The 21,032-nt window shown below is 41.3% G+C and overlaps 1 protein-coding gene across 2 annotated transcripts in view; it reads left to right on the top strand.

Annotated features, from left to right (window-relative positions):
* Positions 1 to 2,181: 2,181 nt before the first annotated feature.
* Positions 2,182 to 21,032, top strand: part of pds5b (PDS5 cohesin associated factor B) — a 218,689-nt gene continuing 199,838 nt past the window's right edge. The window contains exon 1 of one of the 2 annotated variants that reach the window (XM_067985956.1): positions 2,182 to 2,252. The gene's annotated coding sequence lies outside the window, so the exon portion shown is untranslated. Of the gene's footprint in view, positions 2,253 to 16,059; positions 16,081 to 21,032 lie in introns of those variants that run through there. The other variant, XM_067985959.1, reaches the window with a different exon arrangement.

Here is a 21,032-nt window from a genome sequence, read left to right as displayed (position 1 = left end):
TGAACCAAAGGCGTTGCCTTCTTCATCTGAAACAATCTTTTAATCTGGATTCACAGTCATGATTATCCTCATGATGAGTTCCCAATCTCAGTCAGGACATGTGTGAGAAAAGCTGAGCAGAAATTAATGCCTTCCTACCAAGGAGGGAAAAAAATGTGCAGGAAAAACATCGTAGGTTGTTATCATATACATTGTGCACTTCCTATTCACTAGCATTTGTAATATGATGAGGTCACCATCTGAGACACCAGGGACCCTAGTTGGAGGATAGTAAAGTGTTAAACATGGAGGGGGACAATATCATAAAAACAAAGTTTCCTTTGTTCTGCTCCTTTTTAATGAGAGTTTGAATGGTTGCTCAAAATAGTACTTTTTCTGGATTCCTGTTGTACTGTTAAGTAAATATTTCTATTAACTATATCATAGATGTACTATCGGCAGAACTATATCCCTTTACTATTGCTGTTAAATAAACAGCTTCAGATCAGAGTTTGGTGAGGGAATGATGCAGAATGGAAACTGCTTGTAAATTTAAGGCTCCAGGTCAGTAGACAAATTTATTTAGTTTTTAAAGATTATTTTGCATTTCTAATCAAGTATGACATATGGAATGTAATGGACAAAATGTGCAGTAAATGCAACATTTTAATAGATACGAGAAGAAATATGTGACATTGCTCACTGTGAGTGGGAGGATATGTTGTTTTATAACAATAGAGGTATTGCAGACCTCTCTGCAGCCTTTGACATGGTGAACCATATCATCCTCTTCCAATGCCTCTCTTCTGTTCATCGCTTGCTTCCACTCTTACCTATCTAGCTGTAGCCAGGCTTGAGTATATAAGATTAAGGGGTGAACTAATTGAGGTGTTTAAGATGATTTAAGGAGTTGATAAGCTAGATAAAGAGAAATTATTTCCTCTGGTGAGGGAGTCCATAACCTTAAAATTAGAGCTAGGCCATTCAGGGGTGATGTCATGACGCACTTCTTCACACAGAGGGTAGTGGAAGTCTGGAACTCTCTCCCCCAAAAAGCTGAGAGGTTACAGTACCACCTCTAGAGCAAGCAAATATCACAAGCGTTCTTATCATTTTTCAAAAAGGGTTCCAACACCACCCCTGGAGGAAGTAAGAATAGCAGGTATTTGTTTTAATAGGCCAAAATCGCCAGAGGGCCAGGGTGACTTGTGCCATAGCACCACCAGTGGCAGGAGGACTGAACAGCAAGTGCTGCAGTATCATCTCTTAAAAATAATACAAAACCGAATGAAAGAATGCACTTGTCTTCTTTAAGCGTTACCGCTCGGTGTTACCAATATTACAAAGGCGTTACTAAATGGTGAGAACGGGAAATAGGCGTGAAAAACTGGAAGTATCAAGAATTTTTAAAAACATTTCGATGTGATAGCACGCTGAACACATGGTTTGTTTCATCATTTTAACAATGGAACGAAGATTCCAAAATTCTGATAAGAACACTTAGGATTCTGTGACGTTGTAATAAACAATCACATCGCTGCTAGTGTTCGAATTCAGAACCTTTTCTGCAACAAGGAACGTTTGTTTCTCCCAAAGTATCATCCATTGCATCAAACTCAAAATCTCAACTCTCGCGAAGAATACTTTTTGCTTTTGTATCAAATGGAACACTGTACTTTTTTTTAGCTTGTAATACCTTCTTATCGACGTTTGGAGATGCTCTTGCTTCAATTTTCCAGCAAACTGGTACGAATCATAAAAGTTCTTTTTGCTAAACTTTTATTAATGCTGTATAATAAAATGTATGCACTATAACCGTTAACAGACAGACCACTTTTTATTTCATATTCAAGATTTCATATTGATTCATACCCTGTAATTGGTGCTATAATTCCCTATTAACTCCGATGTATTTTACAGTATTACAGAGAGGGTACACGTATGTTGTCGACCTTGTTCTCTCTTCCCGCCCCCTCCCAAAACAAATGTGCACATTATGAGGACTTTAGGTAACTCGTGTGACTGTCCATACAGCATGTCCTGCTCTCTCATCAGCGTACAGGGCTTCACTGTGCCGTGGAGTTCAATTATCTGTTGACAGTGTCTCCCGCCTCCTGCTCTTCGCCTCCTCCCATTCCCTCTTGCTGACCGCCCCCCCCCCCTTGTCTCATCGTCGCTCTCGTTCATTGGTGCAGCCCGAGACAAATTGGCGCCATTTTGAAGCGTACGGGGGTAGGCGGTAGCAGTACAGTGAGGATTGGGCTTTGACACGGGTAAGTACAAGGCGGGGGACGAGAGAAAGATCATGGAACATTTCAATGTTTTTTTGTTCTATCGTTTATTGGAAGGCAATAAATGCAGAATCCGTATATTGACGGACATGTTGTACGAGTTTGCAGTGTGGTGTGGGTGCAGTGGCGGCTTGGCTGAGCGGCTTCATTGCGTGCCCGCTTTTGCTTTTTCTAACTCGGTTATGCCTTTCGCTGCTGTCGTTTTGTTTTAGTGATTAGGAGAGTGCTTCTGCTCCTGGACACTGTCGGGGATCGGTTGGAAAAGCTCTTTCGGATCTGGTGGAAGCCATGATGCGAGATTATGATTGTTTGTTTTTTTTTGTAGGGGTGTAAAGAGAGTGAGATTGAAAATGATATTAGAAGTGTGGTTGATGGGTCTTTTCCTGAAAGGGTCGAGTTTGCAGGGTTTCAGGGCCTGGTTTTGTTCGTGTTTTGCTTTGGCCTAGAGCTTGACGTACTTGGGCTCGTCCACATATTTCTATTTCTTTTCCCTTTTTTGCCTTCACTAAGAAATATCAGATCAGACGAGGTGTAGTACAGTGTTCTTTAAGGTCGGACGTGTTGAATTGTAGATGGTCAGCTTGGCCAAAAATTAGATTATTAAATCTGTTACGGTTACTACAGATGTTAAATTCAACATATAGGAGTTGACATTGTTCAGGGGAAAATACTGTAAAGCAAGAAGTGGAATAGCCGTATTTATGGCATTCCTGTCATTTCAATACCTGCGATAAACAGTAGCCATTGAGGATCTAGAATGGTAACAGGTTTTGATGCTTAGAAGTGTTTTCGCCCTTGCTATTAAAAAGGCATTTTTTTGTCATTTTCAATCAAAGCTGCAAGATGGGTTAACTTTTAAAAATGTTATTTTGACACATAACGTAGGTAAGATTTTTTTTTAATGATCTTTCGTGGCCGTTTCTAGCTTTGATTTGTTAATGCTTGTGTATCGTTTGAGAGCAAAAAAGAATTGCTATTTTTGAAAAAACGTTATTTTTCCTAAACCGTCTTGAATATTTTTGCACCTCATTTGACTTGTACTCTAATACAGCTTGATGTCTAATATTTTGAATAATTGTTCTAAAATTTAGGACTGAGGATTTTTTTTGAACTCGCGCAAAAGGTCTTATGTCAACACACCAATCACAGTTGTTGACTTCAGATTTACTTGGCTTGGGTAAAGGTGATGCAAGTTTTAGTGTCTCCAGATATTCTCAAAACAGAAGGATATGTCAGTTAGCTGTTGGGACAATTAGTTTTACCCATACTCTCTCTGTAGTGCCCACCACCACAATGCACTTGCAATCAGCAGCCCAGTCAAGGATTGACAAACCTGATGGGTGGAGGGAGGAGAGGAAACAAGAATTTTGGAGTAGCTCCATTTAGTTCAGTGGTGCAGGCACTTCACCTGGAGTCTAGGAGCCAATGTAGATTCATCTGACTGCACATTTTAAGAGGTTGTGTATTTGTATTGGCTTCAATTAAAATTGACTATTGGCTAACCAGCATTCTGAAGTGGTGTTTTTGTCAAGATGGGGGGTGCCAGGGTAAAGGAATTGCAACATTTTCTGTTTCTGTACCCAATGTTAGCATGAGTGGTCAGGTATAGCAGGTGCCAGATATAGGTAAAATTTCCTTCACTTTGCCTGCAACACATACCTTAACTCCACCTCAGAAGAATGTTTCTTGTTAGTACAATGTGAAATTTCCTGCTTTTCCTCAACAGCAGTTCTGTATTATCTCTGAGACACACCACAAGTTTTTTGGGACTGAATATCTGTGAGCTTGGTTTAGTGGTAGCACCCTTGCCTCAGAGTTAGAAGGTGGTGAGTTCAAGCCTTGCGCCAGGGTTTCTCGCAAATAGTCCAGGCTGACAGTTTATTGTCATACTGACGCAGTTCCATCTTTGTGACATGTAGCTGTTTGCAAATTGGCTGCTGTGTTTTCCTGCACAGCAACAACAATTCAAAAGTAATTCATTGGCTGCAAAGCACTTTGTGACATTCTGAGGATGTGAAAAATGCTATATAAGTGCAAGTTCTTGCTTTGAAATATAGTGCAGTGAGATGAGGTCAGAAGGAACTGGATTGAAACTGGTCAAACTCATTAGGACCCTTGCGTCTGTCTGAGGAGACTTTTCCAATTAATTTTGACTAAGTCTAGATTCAAACCCAGATCAAAGTGTAATGTTTTAGTTTGCTTTGTTACCCTAAGCCTGCAACGAGTGTGTGCTGGCATTTGGTATTTGCATCTACCCTACGTTGTCAGTTAGATATCCAATTTCATTTTTATGTGTCCACTACAACTTGTGGACACTGCTCTGTTGTTGATTAAATTCAAAAGGACCACTATCCAAAGTCCCATGCAAATGGGTAGATAAAATGCCACAATGACTTGTAAAAACCTTGGTGGCTCATATTTCAGATGTTGCTAGTTTTAGGCTCCATTCGTAAGTGGAATTGAATCACTTAAACCTTCTTGTCATGTAAAGTTTTACTTCAGTTTCGGTGTTTTAACAGTCATGTGTAAGTCTCCGAATAGCTTTTGTTCTTTAAACACCATTTATATTTGATAGCTTGGTTAATGGGGATCTATTGACATAAATCTCTGATCCTTGTTTTTGTGACGAGGTGTCGGCAGTCTGATATTCTTGATGAAATAAAAGAGTGCGGATGCTAGAAATCTGAAACAGGAACTCTGCGAACACTCGGCAAGTCAGGCAGCATCTGTAAGGAAAGGAATATTTAAATGTAACCCCAATGGGCATTAGCGTTTTGAACGAAGTGTTAGTAGATTGTTCTGCATAGTGTTAATGTGGCACTAACATAAGAACTAGCATATTTGTAAATGGGTAAGATTGAGGGCACACAATTACCGAATGAAGTTTAATTGATCCAAATTATCCAGGAATATGCAAATTAGATTCTTTCAGAAAATGATATTTTGGGACACAGTGTATGAGTAATTTGAAACATGACGTGCAAAGTGTAGCTTGCTTCGGTGGAAAAAGGTGACTTTGGATCTAATGGCTCCCAAAACTCTCGACCACTTGACTTTTTCTCGTCATTTCTGGGTCTAGTGTAAACTAATTGATTGATTGATAGAGATTGATTGCTATGATTAGTCAACAACTCCATCATTGTGTCATACAACTACCAAGTCTCTCTTTAGAAGGCAAACTAAAGAGAGACGTGCATTTATATAGTGCCGTTCGTGACCTCCAGGACGTCCCAAAGTACTTTACAGTCTTTGAAGTATTTTTGAAGTGTCGTCACTGTTGTAACATGGGAAATGTGGCAGCCATTTTGTGCAGAGCAAGGTCCCACACCCAACAATGTGATTACCAGATAATCTGTTTTAGTAGTGCTGGTTGAAGGATACATATTGGCCAGAACTAGATGGACCAGGGTCTTTTTCTGTCCAGCAATTCCTATGTTCCTATGCATCCTGTACATATTTACATAGAACGTACAGCACAGAAACAGGCCATTCGGTGCAACAGGTCCATACAGGTGTTTATGCTCCACATGAGCTTCCTCCCTCCCTACTTCATCTAACCCTATCATCATATCCTTCCATTTCTTTCTCCTTCACGTGTTTATCTCGCTTCCCCTTAAATGCATCTATGTTAGTCGCCTCAACTACTCCTTGTGGTAGCGAGTTCCACATTCTAATCACTGTCTGGGTAAAGAAGTTTCTCTTGAATTCCCTATTGGATTAATTAGTGTCTGCCTTTTTTTTATATTTATGACCCCTAGTTCTGGTTTCCACCTGCAGTTCTGATATCATCCCAGTAAATTTTTCTTTTTTGCATCTTCTCCAGTTCCTCTATATCCTTTTTATAATATGGAGGCCAGAACTGTTCACAGTACTCCAAATGTGATCTAACCAAGGTTCTATACAAGTTTAATATAACTTCTCTGCTTTGCAATTCTGTGTCTCTAGAAATGAACCCCAGTGCTGGGTTGGTCTTTTTTTATGGCCTTATTAACCTGGATCGCTACTTTGTGATTTGTGTATCTGTACCCCCAGAGCCCTCTACTCCTCTACCTCATTTAGACTCTTATCCAAGCAGTATGTGGCCCCTTTATTCTTCCTACCAAAATGTAATACCTCTCACTTGTCTATATTGAAATTCATTTGCCAACTGCACGCCCATTCTGCAAGTTTATTTATGTCTTCCTGTATTTTGTTGCAGTCCTCCTCAGTGTAAACTATACCCCACCCAGTTTGATGCCGTTCGCAAATTTTGAAGTTGTGCTTCCGATTCCATAGTCCAAATCGTTTATGTAAATGGCGAACAGTGGTCCATGCACTGATCTTTGTGGAACACCACTTCCCACCTTTTCCAGCCTGAGAAACTACCTATAACCCCGACTCTGTTTTATGTTTTGTCGTCAGCATGCTATCCATTCTGCTACTTGTCCTCTGACTCCACATGCTGTGACCTTAGTCATGAGTGGTACCTTTTTATTGAAGGCCTTTTGAAAATTCAAATATTTTACATCTACTGCATTACCCTTATCTTTCTTTTTTGTTACTTCTTCAAAGAATTCAATAAGATTGGTCAAGCATGGCTTTCCCTTTTGAAATCCGTGCTGACTATCCTTTATTATATTTTTGTTTTCTAGATGTTTTTCTATTACATCTTTGAGTAACGATTCTATTATCTTTCCTACCACTGACGTTAAGCTAATAGAACTAGTCCAGGGGACTATAGATCAATCTCCCTTTTTTTAAATACAAGAATCACATTAGCTGTCCTCCAGTCCTCTGGCACGATTCTCTTTTTCTTTCGAATGAATTTTTATATGTCGTGCCTCTGTTATCTCGTCCCTAACTTCTTTTAATATGTGCTGATGCAATCCATCTGGACCAGGGGTTTTATCTCCTCTAAGTTTGATTAGTTTATCAATTATCTCTTTTTTAAATCTTAAATGTTTTTTTTTTATCTCTTGTGATGTCATGCCCACCTTGTCTTCCTGGTAGATACTGAGGCAAAGTAATTATTTAATGTTTCTGTTATTTCACTGTCATTACCTGTGAGTTTATCGTATGTAACCCTTAGTGGCCCTATCCCTTTTTTGTTGTTTGTGTCTGTAGAATACTTTACTATTTCTTTTCATATTCCTTGATAATGTAAGGAAACTGTTTCCAGTGGCTGAATGATCGGTAACCAGAGGACATAGATTTAAGGTGATCTGCAAAAGAGCCAGAGGTGACATGAGGAAACATTTTTTTTAATGCAGCGAGTTGTAATGATCCGGAATGCACTGCTTGAAAGGGCGGTGGAAGCAGATTCACTGGTAACTTTCAAAAGGAAATTAGATAAATACTTGAAGGGGAAAAAATTTACAGGGCTAGGAAAGAACAGGGGGGTGGGACTAATTGGATAACTGTTTCAAAGAGCTGGCACAGGCACAATGGTACGAATGGCATCCTCCTGTGCTGTACCTGCTATGATTTTGTAGTTTCTCTTTCCTGTCCTAATTTTTTAAACATCTTTCCTAACCTTTTCATAGTCCCTTTTGTCTTCCTCTCCTTTGTTGTCTATGTACTCAGTGTATGCCTTTATCTTCAGTTTTAATTTTGGCCTTATTTCTTTATTCATCCATGGTGTATCATCAATGGCAAGTTTGTTCTTGCTTTTTAGTGGGATATAATTCTCCTGGACTCTCTTGATCATTGTTTTTAAATGTTTCCCACCGCTGTTCTATTTCCTTGTTTATTGGTGAATTTTCCCAGTTTATTTTCTCTAGTTCCATTCTTATCCTCTGAAAATAAGTAAATTGTGCCACTATTGATTGTATTTTAAAAAAAATGTGTAGTGGGGGGGAGTAACCACATTTAAAAAAAAATGATAGTCTATGGGAAGAACAAGACTTGACAGTATTCAATGTCAACACAGTCTCTTAAGTGGATATTCCTATTTACAGGTGTTATTAATAGTTGTGTATGAGAAAACTCATGGCAGAAATATTGATGTAAGCTGACCTTTTTTATCTAGGTGCAGATTGTTCCTGTTTATTTGGTACTGTAAGTGCTCAACATTTTTTGGGGTAATGTAACAGCATATCAATTTTTGTGTAAACTCAGTATTAGCAGCAAGAGAACTAGTTAATTGGTGAATGGTTGAAATGATCACCTTGTATGGTTATGCAATTCCTGTTTGTAGGTGAACTTGTGAACAACTTTTTGCCTGTCTTGGGGTATTGCACATGCACAAATCCATGCTTCTTAAGGACTTTGAAATTTATCTAAGGTTATAAATGAACTCCAGCTGAATGAAATGATCTGTGATTTGCCATACTTGCGTTAAATCATTATGGTAGGGAAGTGAATTTGGAATAAGAAGATAATTCTGATAATTTTGTAACAAACAAAATATCTTGCTTAGCTAACTTGGATAGGGTCAACCTTCTTGGTTGACTTAACATTTTTAAAAAAAGATGCAATTAGGACAAGCCTCTGTTTCAGTCATCCTGTTGATTTGAACAACCTGATATGGAGCAAATTAATTCAGGATATGCATTCTCAGTTTTAGGAATATTTGACTTGTCAAAAAAACTTTTAAAGTTACAACTTCACGATTTTATGTGACTACTAAGGACATAGGGGGCACAGTCTAAAAATTAGAGCCAGACCTTTCAGGAGCGAGATTAGAAAACATTTCTACACACAAAAGGTAGTAGAAGTTTGGAACTCTCCCGCAAACGGCAATTGATACTAGCTCAATTGCTAAATTTAAATGTGAGATAGATAGCTTTTTGGCAACCAAAGGTATTAAGGGATATGGGCCAAAGGCAGGTAAATGGAGTTAGATCAGATCAGCCATGATCTTATCAAATGGCGGAGCAGGCACGAGGGGCTGAATGGCCTACTCCTGTTCCTATGTTCCTATGTGTTGAGAATGGGGAAAATAATTGTTTAGTTGCTGAGAATTGTACTTGCGTTTTATTATCTTCAGTGCTGTAATTCAACCACATGGGTGTCACTTGGACTGCAGATAGCTGTTGGACAGTGGTGGCCTGTGGTCATAATTACTCCCAGGTGTTTGAATACCCCTTCGAGAAATGAATGCACTAAAGTTTACATCATACTCACTAAACTGAATGGAATGGAGCTAGAGGTTTTTTTTTGGTTATGGGACTAACGCTGCAATGTTGAGAACTTAGTAATGTACAGTTTGTCTGCAACACACTCTGCAAGTTAGTATTGGATTGGTCCTTTTTGATCTGGATATGGATTCTTCCTACTTTCAAGACTACAAAGTTATAACATTTACTATTCTACATTATTTTAAGTCTTGCTATTTTAACAAGGAGAAGAGGAGACTGAAGGATTAGTTTTCAATGATATTTTGTCATGGTTGTACAAAATATTCTGTTTTGTCTAGTTAAATGTTTATGCTCAAGGTCAGGGATGTTGGTGCTGGGGAGTGGAACACTTCCACTTTTTACATCCAGACAGCATCAACACTCCAAGATCAGCTGTAAGCACAGGCCAGATATGGAATATTTTCCCTTCATTCCCTCGCTTCATTAAAACACCTCTCCTAGGTGATTTTCAAATTTCCTACTGGAGCCACCCTTGAGGTTGCCAATTAGTAGTCAGTTTGTTGTAAGATTTTTGTACTGGGTTGAGCTGCCAAACTTGCTGTACTCAGGACCTTAAAGCTTATCGAGAGGGGAAACCTTTATTCCGCCAATCTTAGGACTGAATTGGGATACACGTTCTGTCAGTGAATGTTAGTGCTCGCACACTAGCACCAAAATTTTAAATAAAAATCTGCTCCTTTTCATTGTCTGTCTTGTGGCTTTTCTTTGCATCCATATCTATTGATCATATATCTTCCTTTCATAATTACAACAGAAAAACTGAATGATTTGGTTGGAAGATGATGTATGTTGATGGTGACTCTAGCTTTCAGGGTTAAATTAATGCAGTCCCAGTGCCTTAGAATCATCGAAAGCACGGATGGAGGTCATTCGGCCCATTGAGTCCGCGCTGGCTCTATGCAGGAGCAATCCAGCTAGTCTCTCTCCCCCGCCCCATCCCCGTAACCCTGCAAATTTTCTCCTTTCAAGTAATTATCCAGTTCCCTTTTGAAGGCCATGATTGAATCTGCCTCCACCACCCCCTCAGGCAGTGCATTCCAGATCCTAACCACTCGTTGTATTTAATAAAAAGTTTTTCCTCATGTCACCTTTTGGTTCTTTTGCCAATCACTGTAAATCTATGCCCTCTGGTTCTTGATCCTTCCGTCAATGGGAACAGTTTCTCTCTATCTACTCTGTCCAGACCCTTCATGATTTTGAATACCTCTGTCAAATCTCCTGCCAACCATCTCTGTTCCAGGGAGAACAACCTCAGCTTCTCCAGTCTATCCACGTAACTAAAGTCCCTCATCCCTGGAATCATTCTAGTAAATCTCTTCTGCATGTTCTAAGGCCTTCACATTTTTCCTGAAGTGCGGTGCCCAGAACTGGACACAACACTCCAGTTGTGGCCGAACCGGTGTTTTATGAAGGTTCATCGTGATTTTCTTACTTTTGTACTCTATGCCTCTATTTATAAAGACCAGGACCCCGTATGCTTTTTAACCGCTTTCCCAACCTGCCCTGCCACCTTCAATGATTTGTGCACATATACCCCCAGATCTCTCTGCTCCTGAACCCCTTTTAGAATCGTGCCCTCTAGTTTATATTGCCTCGCCTCGTTCTTCCAACCGAAATGTATCACTTTGCATTTTTCGGCATTAAATTTCACCTGCCTTGTGTCTGCCCATGCTACTCGTCTGTCTCTAATTCTCTTGAAGTCAGTCACTATCCTCCTCACTGTTCCCTACTCTTCCAAGTTTTATGTCATCGGCAGATTTTGAAATTGTGTCCTGTATGTCCACGTCCAAGTCGTTAATATATATTAAGAAAAGCAATGATCCCAGCACCAACTCCTGGGGAACACCGCTGTACACCTCCCTCCAGTCTGAAAAACAACTGTTCACCACTACTCTATTTCCTGTCACTTAGCCAGTTCTGTATACATGTTGCTACTGCCCCCAATTTTGATGACAAGCCTACCATGTGGCACTTTATCAAACGCCATTTGCAAGTTCATATACACCTCATCTACCCTCTGTTACCTCATCAAAAAACACTATCAAGTTGGTTAAACACTGTTTGCCTTTAACAAATCCGTGCTGGCTTTCCCTAATCAACCCACACTCGTCCAACTGACAATTCTGTCCCGGACTGTCGTTTGTAAAAGTTCCCCCACCACCGAAGTTAAACTGACTGGCCTTTAGTTGCTGGATTTATCTGTGCACCCTTTTTTGAACAAGGGTGGAACATTTGCAATTCTCTTGTGCTCTAGCACCATCCCTGTATCTAAGGATGTTTGTCAGATTATGGCCAGTACCTCTGCAATTTCCACCCTTACTTCCCTCAGCAACCTTGGATGCATCCCATCTGGACCGGGTCACTTATCTACTTTAAGTACAGCTAGCCTTTCTCGTACCTCCTTCATCAATTTTTAGCCCATCCAGTATCTGAACTATATCTTCCTTTTAGTCTGGCAGCATCTTCTTCCTTGGTAAAGACAGATGCAAAGTACTCATTTAGTACTTCTGCCTCCCTGAGTAGATCTCCTTTATGTCGCTAATCGGCCCCTCCCCTTACTACCTGTTTACTGTTTACATGCCGAGAGAAGACTTATGGATTCCCTTTTATGTTGGCCGCCAGTCTATTCTCACCTCTCTCTTTGCCCCTCTTGTTTCCTTTTTCAATTCCTCTCTGAACTTTCTATATTCTGCCTGGCTCTCACTTGTGTTATCAACCTGACATCTGTCATACGCCCCTCTTTTGCACTTCATCTTACACTCTATTTCTTTTGTCATCCAGTGAGCTCTGGCTTTGGTTGCCCTACCTTTCTCCCTCGTGAGAATGTAACTAGACGTACCCAAACCATCTCCTCCTTAAAGGCTGCCCACTGTTCAATTATGGTTTTGTCTGCCAATCTTTGATTCCAATTTACCTGGGCCAGATCTATTCTCGTCCCACTGAATTTGGCCCTCCTCCAATTGAGTATTTTTGCTTTGGCGTGGTCCTCGTCCTTTTCCATAGCTATTCTAAACCATATGATACTATGATCACTGCTCCCTAAATGCTCCTCGACTGACACTTGGCCTGCCTCATTCCCTAGAACCAAGTCCAGCAATGCCGCCTTCCTCGTTGGACCAGAAACGTACTGGTCAAGAAAGTTATCCTGAACACAATTTATTATTATCCCAGTCTATATTAGGATAGTTGAAGTCCCCCGTTATCACTACTCTATAGCTTTGCACCTCTCTGTAATTTCCCTGCAAATTTGCTCCCCTATATCCTTCCCATCAGTTGTTAGCCTATAGAATACACCCAGGAGTGTAATGGCACCTCAATTGTTACCTAATTCTAACCAAATAGATTCTGTCCTTGATCCCTCCAGGACATCCTCTCTCTCCAGCACTGCAATATTCTCCTTAATCAATACTACCACCCCAACCCCCTGCCTTTCTTTCCTTCCCTATCTTTCCTGAACACCTTGTATCCATGAATATTTAGTACCCAATCCTACCCATTTTTGAGCCAGGTCTCCATTATCGCCACATCGTATTCCCATGTGGCTATCTGCGCCTGCAGCTCACCAACCTTGTTTGCCACACTTTGTGCGTTTACACATGTGCACTGCAAACCAGTCTTAGACTTTCTTGTACTCTTAGTCTGCTCCCACCTAATACTGTACTATTTCTTGCTCTAGTGCTATCTTTGTCTCCTGATCCTTTGTGCCCCTTGTTTCTCCTTTTCCAATGCTACACCCTGATGCCCATCCCCTTGCCACATTAGTTTAACCCCCCCCCCCCCCCCCCCCCAGCACTAGTGAACCTCCCCAAGGGGACATTGGTCCCAGCTCTGTTGAGGTGCAACCTGTCTGGCCTGTACAGGTCCTACCTCCCCCAGAACTGGTTCCAATGCCCCAGGAATCTAAAGCCCTCCCTCCTGCACCATCTCTCCAGCCACGCAGTCATCTGCTCTACCCTCCTATTTCTGTACTGGCCAGCACGTGGCACCGGAAGTAATCCGGAGATTACTAATTTTTTGAGGTCCTGCTTGTTAATCTCTTTCCTTTACATCTGCACGCAGGTCCTCATCCCTCTTTCTACCTATGTCGTTGGTACTGATATGGACCATGACATCTGGCTGTTCACCCTCCCCCCTCCAGAATGTTCTGCAGCCGCTCAGTGACATCCTTGACCCTGGCACAACAGAGGCAACATACCCTCCTCGAGTCATGTCTGCGGCCGCGGAAACGCTTGTCTGTTCCCCTAACTATAGAATCCCTATATCTCTTGCTCTCCTGACCTTTTTCCGCTCCGCTCCTCCCCTCCCCTCCCCGGTACAGCTGAGCCACCCATGGTGCTATGGATTTGGCTCTGGCTGCACTCTGCAGAGGATCCCTCTCCCTCACCAGTATTCAGAACTGACTACTGGTTAGAGAGCGAGATGCACCCCGGACTTCTGCATTACCTGCCTAGGCCTCCTTGTCTGTCTGGCGGTCACCCAGTCCCCCTCTGCCTGCACTCCTCTTAAGCTGTGGGGTGACCACCTCCTTTAACAGGCTATCCATGTAGCTCTCAGCCTCACGGATGCACTAAAGTGATGCCAGCTGCTGCTCATGCTTCAAAATCTGGAGCTCGAGCTCCTCCAGCTGATGACACTTCCTGCACCTGTGCTTGTTCAGGACCTGGGAAGTGCCCTGGAGTTCTCACGTGGTACAAGATGTGCATTTGACGGGACTGAGGCGCCCTGCCATGCCTCTATTTATTAGATTATTAACTCACTTAACAGATGAACTGAAAACTTAAAATACTCTTATTGTTAGTTTACTTACTGCTTACTTACCCCGATTAACCTACCCCTTTTTGGTTTAAACTAATAGCTGGGAAACTAATGTCCTAGTTTAGAGAGGGAAAAAAATGTAATACTCACCAACCAATCACTTACTTGCTGTCCTGTGACGTTACTCCTTGGTTTTCTATTTTAGGTCCGCTCTGGTCTCGGGCCTTAGGTCGCTGCTCTTTAAGCACCCGCTATCGGGTCTCTCGCCTCTGGTCCCGCTCAGGTCCCCTCTGCGCTGGTCTCGGGCCTTGGGTCGCCGCTCCTTATATCCCTGCTGTCAGGTCTCTCGCCTCAGGTCCGCTCTGCACTGGTGGACATATGTGGAGGCCAGTAAAGCATATACGTTAGGGTTAAAAATGCAAGGAATTGTATGCACAACATCTGAACCAAGAGGGATATATCCAACAATCACAAGGCCACCAGAGCAAAAGAGACTCAAATCTGGCAGATTCGATGAGGACATGGAGTGTTGCTCTGGCATTTTAAAGGGAGTGTGAAATGTGAATCTGGAAATTGGGGGAAATTGTGTGCTGTCCTTGCTTTCTGCTGGAAACATCAGCCTGTAGTCGTTATGTAGTGATTGATCTTCTCCAAAGGGCTTTACCTTCTCCCTGTGCTTTTGATGGTAGTAAGCCATTGTCTTTGGCCTCCCACTACAAACTCTATATACTCTAGCCACCAATTCCATCCCCATCCAGGCCATTTTGCTCAGGCACAACCAGACTGCTCCCAATCTGTGTGTCTTATTCAACCCGGAGCTGAATCTCCAACCAAATACCCGCTCCATCCTAAAGCGCGCCTACATCCATCCCTATAAAATCAGTCATCTCTGCCCTTGCTTCAGCCAACTCCGTTGGAACCCTCATCTGTGCCTTTGTCAACTCCAGATTTCCAATGCTCTCCTAGCCAGTCTCCGATCCTCCACCTACTGTAAACTTCAACTCATCCAAATATCATCTGTTACCTGAATTGCATCCTGCACCAAGTCCCGCTCACCAGTTGTCCCGGTCCTTGCTGACCTGTATTGTCTTCCCGCGCCCCCCACCCCCAGCCAATTTAAAACTCTCAACCTCGTGTTCAAATCCCTTCATGCTTTCAACCCTCCCTATCTCTGTAACCTCCGACAACAGCCTCCCTCCTCGAACGCTCCGTTCCTCTGACTGGCTTTTTGTGCAACCCTCCTGCTGTCACCCCACATTGGCAGCTGTGCCTTCAGCCATTTAGGTCCCATACTCTGGTATTCCTTACCTAAACCCCTGCCTTTCCTCTCCTCCTTTTAAGCCCTTCCTTAAAACCCACACCTTTTGACCACCTCTCCTAATACTCCTCTTAATATAAATGCCAGATGTCGTTGCTGCGGCTATGTGTTCACTTGACGTGCACTGTGTCGTAATTATTATCTAAATGCTACCGGCTTTACTAGGTTGTAAGAGGAGTTAGTGACCATTATTATTGTGATCAATCACTTAAATAAAGGAATAGAAATAAGACCAGAAATTCATGATTGTGTTGGGCAGATTTGTGTCACGTCATAGTGACATAGTTAATCTTAATTACATTGTTGTCAATCCCAACCCTGTAGCTTGTTATTACCCAACTTCTTCATTAAAAAAAATCTAATCTGAGAAATGCACTGCTTAGGGGCATTTGGAATCTTGTATGTTCTGCTGTAATTCTCTGAAGGAAGTGTCAAATTCAAGTTTATATTATTAATCTCTTGTTGAAAGGTGGTGAGTATTCTGTTGCTGTATATTGATTAACATCAGGAAACTTTTTCGTTACGCTTTGTTTCAGAGGCGGTGAGAACTAATTTTCAGCGTTCGATGATCACAGTTTGGTAAAATCCAAGCCTCGTATTGATCTCTGCATTTCATTGGGTAATACATTCAAAAATGCTGAATTGTTATCCAAGTTAGATTTACCACTGTCCGCTTGCCTGGAAGAAGCAGATTGACTCTGTGCAGCAAAACTTAGTCCAATGCTTGCTTTATTCGGAAAGTAAGTGACCGCATATTGTCATAGATTTTAAAAGTCGAAAGTCTGTAGTGTTTGTGGAATTTAGTTTTACACCACAGAATGATTCAGAAATAAAATTTGTAGGCTTCAGATTCTAAAACCTGGGACAGTATGGGGTCACTACCTATTTTCTAAACAAAACAAGTATTGGACAGTTTTTTTTGTCCAGAGGCACAACCCCTTGACCTGTTTCTTTTCTGTCCTTTGTCTGACTTTGGGTTTGGTAAAAGTGGTAATTATATTCCTCATGTTAGGCTTCATTTTGTAAACTTAAAATTTGACTTTTTTTCTTTTTTATTGAAAGGTATTCCAGTGTTGTCACTAGGTGTATTTATCAGTATGCTACAGGAGAAGTTCCATGTGCTGCTTGGGTGATTTGTCTTAATCCACCATCTCAAATTGCTTTCACTTATGTCATTATAACTTCCCTTGAGTGTTGAGTATCTATCGAATCAACTTAGGTTTGAGAGAACAACATAGAAATACACAAGACTGGACTCAGTAGATGGAATGACTGTCTGGTTCCACATGTCTGTAATGGGCCAAATCCTGTTTTAGTGCTGGTTGAATATCAATATACATGTAGACTTTTTTTTTCTCCCCCCTCCAGTTATATTAGTATTTCAAAAATGTTACAAGATTGCTTATGGGTTAGTAGGCCAGTATGCTGCTTGGTGTTTTTTTGAACCATCAGGAAGGTTTCAAGTTTGAGCTCTCACCTGGTTGAGTTTGCTGATCTCAGATGGGCAGTGATGAGGGCATCACAATTGGCTTCATTGTCTCAAGGCGAGGGAGGGGAAGAATCAGCTAAGGAATCCTACTTCTATTGGCTATCCAGTGCTACCTCCTGGAATGTGTGGCGTTGTTGTCAAGGACAGGATTGGCAGTGTTGTGCCCCACATTCGAAATGCTTACCAACATGCTGCCTCTGCTTATACATGAAGAGGTCACAGGTGGGGTTCTGAGTGGATTGTTTGTGTCCAAGTTGGTTGATATCCATGGAACGATGTCTTGATGAGCTGCATCTTTGAGGCACGGAGGGGAGAAAATGTGGGTAATGTTAGTGAGGTTACTAAGCCACTTCCTTGGTCTTTCAGAATTCTGATTTTAATTTTGTTAATTAATGCCCTAAGTGACGGTGAAAAATAGAATTCTAGAAGTTTAAGGCACAGGCCTTAAATTAATAATTATGTTTATTGCCAAAATTTAAACTGAAATATGATATGTATAGGGAATATTCAAAGGAGTAGTCTTTCAACTGATATGGGCATGGAATTGCAAATATTGCAGCGTACCACCAGCAATCTGCCAGTTTTAAAAACTGCAATTTGAAAGGAGTAGCACTTCAAGCACAATATCCAACCAAAGCTGGGGGGTTAAGTAGTTTGCAGTGGTCTGTTTCTGCCTACTAGCTGCTCTGCACAAGGTTATGTCACTCCCAGCTTTCTTTGGTTAAAAGGGTGCTAGAGTTGCTAGCAATGAATACATTTTGACATTCTTCAGCGTTTTGAAAGAACTGTTTACATACTGTACCTTTCAACAACACTGTTTCCAGATCCAGGCTACCTCTGTATCTGACATTCCTTCAACTGCTGGAGCAGATAGAATGTTTCTCTCTGATGTATTGCTTGAGATGTTAGCTTGGTTTGAAATATTATTTGTATCAAGTAAGTGCAAGTAATCGTCAGATTCCGTCACAATTAGTGGGAAGAGTAGTGCTTGAATTTACCAGCCTGTTTTAGTTGGTAACTGTTGCATGTGCCTTGATGAAGAATCATGAGTCACCAAACAAGGTGCTGAACAATCTTTACTACCACTACCACATTACTATTATTACAACAATTTGCATTTATGTAGTGCCTTTTTAAGGTATAAAAATATTGTAAGGACTTTAGCTGAAGGTGCCATCAAAACAAGGATGCTGAGCCAAAGAATGAGATGTGAAGGGGGTTGACCAAAAGTTTGGTGAAAGAGTTAGGTTTTAAGGAGGGATTTAAAGAAGGTGAAGAGGCAGAGGTTTAGGGAAGGAATTCCAAAGCATGAGGCTGAGACAGGTCAAGGCACAGCCACCAATGTTGGGTCAAAGGTGGGGGGATGCCCAAGAGACCAGAGTCAGAGGAATGGGGGCGGGGGGGTGGTGGCTGGTTGTAATGCTGTAGGAGATTAGAGATTGTCGTTAGTATGCAGGTACAGCAAGTGATTAGGAAGGCAAATTGAATATTGTCATTTATTGCAAGGGGACTGGAATATATAAGTAGAGATGTTCTGCTACAGTTCTACAGGGCATTGGTGAGACCACACCTGGAATACTGTGTGCAGTTTTGGTCTCTTTATTTAAGAAAGGACATAATTGCTTTGGAGGTGGTTCAGAGAAGGTTCACTTGACTGATTCCTGAGACGAGGGGCTTATCTTATGAGGAAAGGTTGGACAAGTTGGGCCTGTAAACACTGGAGTTTAGAAGAATGAGGTGATCTTATTGAAACATATAAGATCCTGAGGGGACGAGAAGGGGTAGATGCTAAGAGGATGTTTCCCCTTGTGGGAGAGACTACAACTAGGGGACACAGTTTAAAAATAAGGGGTCTCCCATTTAAGATGGAGATGAGGAGAATTTTTTTTCCCTGAGGGTAGTGAGTCTGTGGAACTCCCTTTCCCAGAGAGCGGTGGAGGCAGGGTCATTGAATATTTTTAAGGCTGAGTTAGATAGATTCCTGATTAACAAGGGACTCAAGGTTATAGTAGGTAGATGGGGAAAGTAGGGTTGAGGTTCAATCAGATCGGCCATGATCTTATCAAATGGCAGAGCAGGCTCGAGGGGCAGAATGGCCTACTCCTGCTCTTAATGTTCGTATTGGGGGTGGGTTGGTGGTAGTTGTGTGGGGAATGAGGCCATGAAGGGATTTAAACACGAGAATGAGAATTTTAAATTTGAGTTTATGGGTGATGGTGAGCCAGTACAATCTCTAATCTCCTACAGCATTACAACCAGTACAGGACTTGGTGCAGGAAAGGATGCAGGCAGCAAAGATTTGTATGAGATTTAGTTTCTGGCGGGTGGAGGGGTGGGGGGGGGGGGAGGGGGGGCGCGGCGGGTCAGGAAAGCACCAGAATAGTGGAATCTGGAGGTGAAAAAGGCATGAATGAGAGTTTCAGCAGCAAGTGTCTATTCAGTTGTGATTGTTATTTTAACTATGTGGCTCTGATTCGGCATTCAACAAAACCTGCAGGACAGCTGTGTTTATGCTTGGGTTTTGACTCTGGGAGCTTTTCATCAGATTTGTATGTGGGGTGGGGGGGGCGGGGGTTGGCAGAACATAGAATTTGTAACTTGGTGAGACATAGGTTGAATGTTGCTTAAGTGTGTACTTACCAAATGTTCAGGGCCATTTCTTGTCTGAATTTGGTGTTTCAGGCAAAGGAAACTAATTGAAGCCTCAAGATTTTAAGTTCTGGAGTAGTTCTCTAAAAGTTAATAAGTGTTTTCTCAAAAATCCCTGTATTTTGTACTTTTTAAAGCTTATAAAAATTGATGTTCCAACCTAGTGTTCTCAATTAATGCTAATTGAAAATTGTAAGTTTAGCCATGGACGTTCAACAGTTGGAGGGCTGGCCGGCCCTACGTGAGACTACATTCTACCAGCCAGAATTTCTGATTTTTAAAGTGTGAATTTGCATTGAAAACTGTCCATGTGTAAATTGAATAATTTCTGTTTCTTTTAGCAACTTTGATCATTTACTGGTCAAGTACCGTTTCATTTTGACTTTTTTTATTGAACTACCATTGGTGCATTAGTTATATGGTATTGCATGGAGGAACTATTTTAGGTAATATTTTCCAAGTTTGCGAATGGATGCGCATGGCAGCATCAGCAATTTTACTGGCATTGTGGAATTGTCAATTAATTTGGAATTGTCGGTGATGGACAGTTCTCTTGTTTTGAAGTGGTTATTTGTGTCAATTCAACATACTAAAAGACTTCAAATATTGTTTGCATGAAAGCATGGTGGAAAATATAATTTATCCATGAAGTAATATTTTCAGCTAGAGGATTGATTTCAAAATAGTAGAATACAAATTTTTGGAGAATCAAATCTTCAGTTGTAGCTGAGGAATTTAGAGTTGAAATGATTGCTTCATGACCTGTATGGTGGTTGTTCTGTGATAACCTCTTGTTTGAGGAATAAACGGAAACATCTCTGTTGAGTGAATTGCAAATTGGGCATTCAAAGGTCTGTTTATCATAGTATTTTCAGAGTTTGCAAAGTAATTTTTGAGTCGATATGAAAGCAAGCTGAAGCTGCTCTTGGCGATCTTGTAAATGGTGATTTTTAACAGTCTTTCAGCAGGTTGGTTGGTTATTTGTTTTATGTTGATTGGAACTCTCCCTAGCCAGTGCATCTATATGTGAAGATTGGTCATTTTAATGGGGCTCAGTAGAATCCTCAAGTTGATCATCTACTGTTAAAATGTGAGTGCTCCCATTTATAGAGGACCATACAATGAAGAAAGTGCAATTTTTTTTTGTATTTGAAATCAGAAACAGATGACCTCCTAAATGTATTAAATCTGTAGGAATATTATTAGTAGAAAATGGGCAACATTTGCAAATGCTTGTTCATTTTATAATTATCCAATCACCTTGTCGAGACTAGATGAAATTACACTGGCCGGGGGTGGGGGTGTTGCAAGCATGCATTTAGATTCACTTTGCCGAAGTTCAAAGTACAGATTGAAGATAACATGTCCCAAGATGGTTATCGCTGGTCCATATTGATGCCAGGTCTTGTCCACAATGACTTTCGAGAGCAATT

This window comes from Heptranchias perlo, chromosome 6, assembly GCF_035084215.1.
Source record: "Heptranchias perlo isolate sHepPer1 chromosome 6, sHepPer1.hap1, whole genome shotgun sequence".
NCBI classification, from domain to species: Eukaryota; Metazoa; Chordata; class Chondrichthyes; order Hexanchiformes; family Hexanchidae; genus Heptranchias; species Heptranchias perlo.
This window is presented reverse-complemented; position numbering and strand designations above follow the sequence as displayed.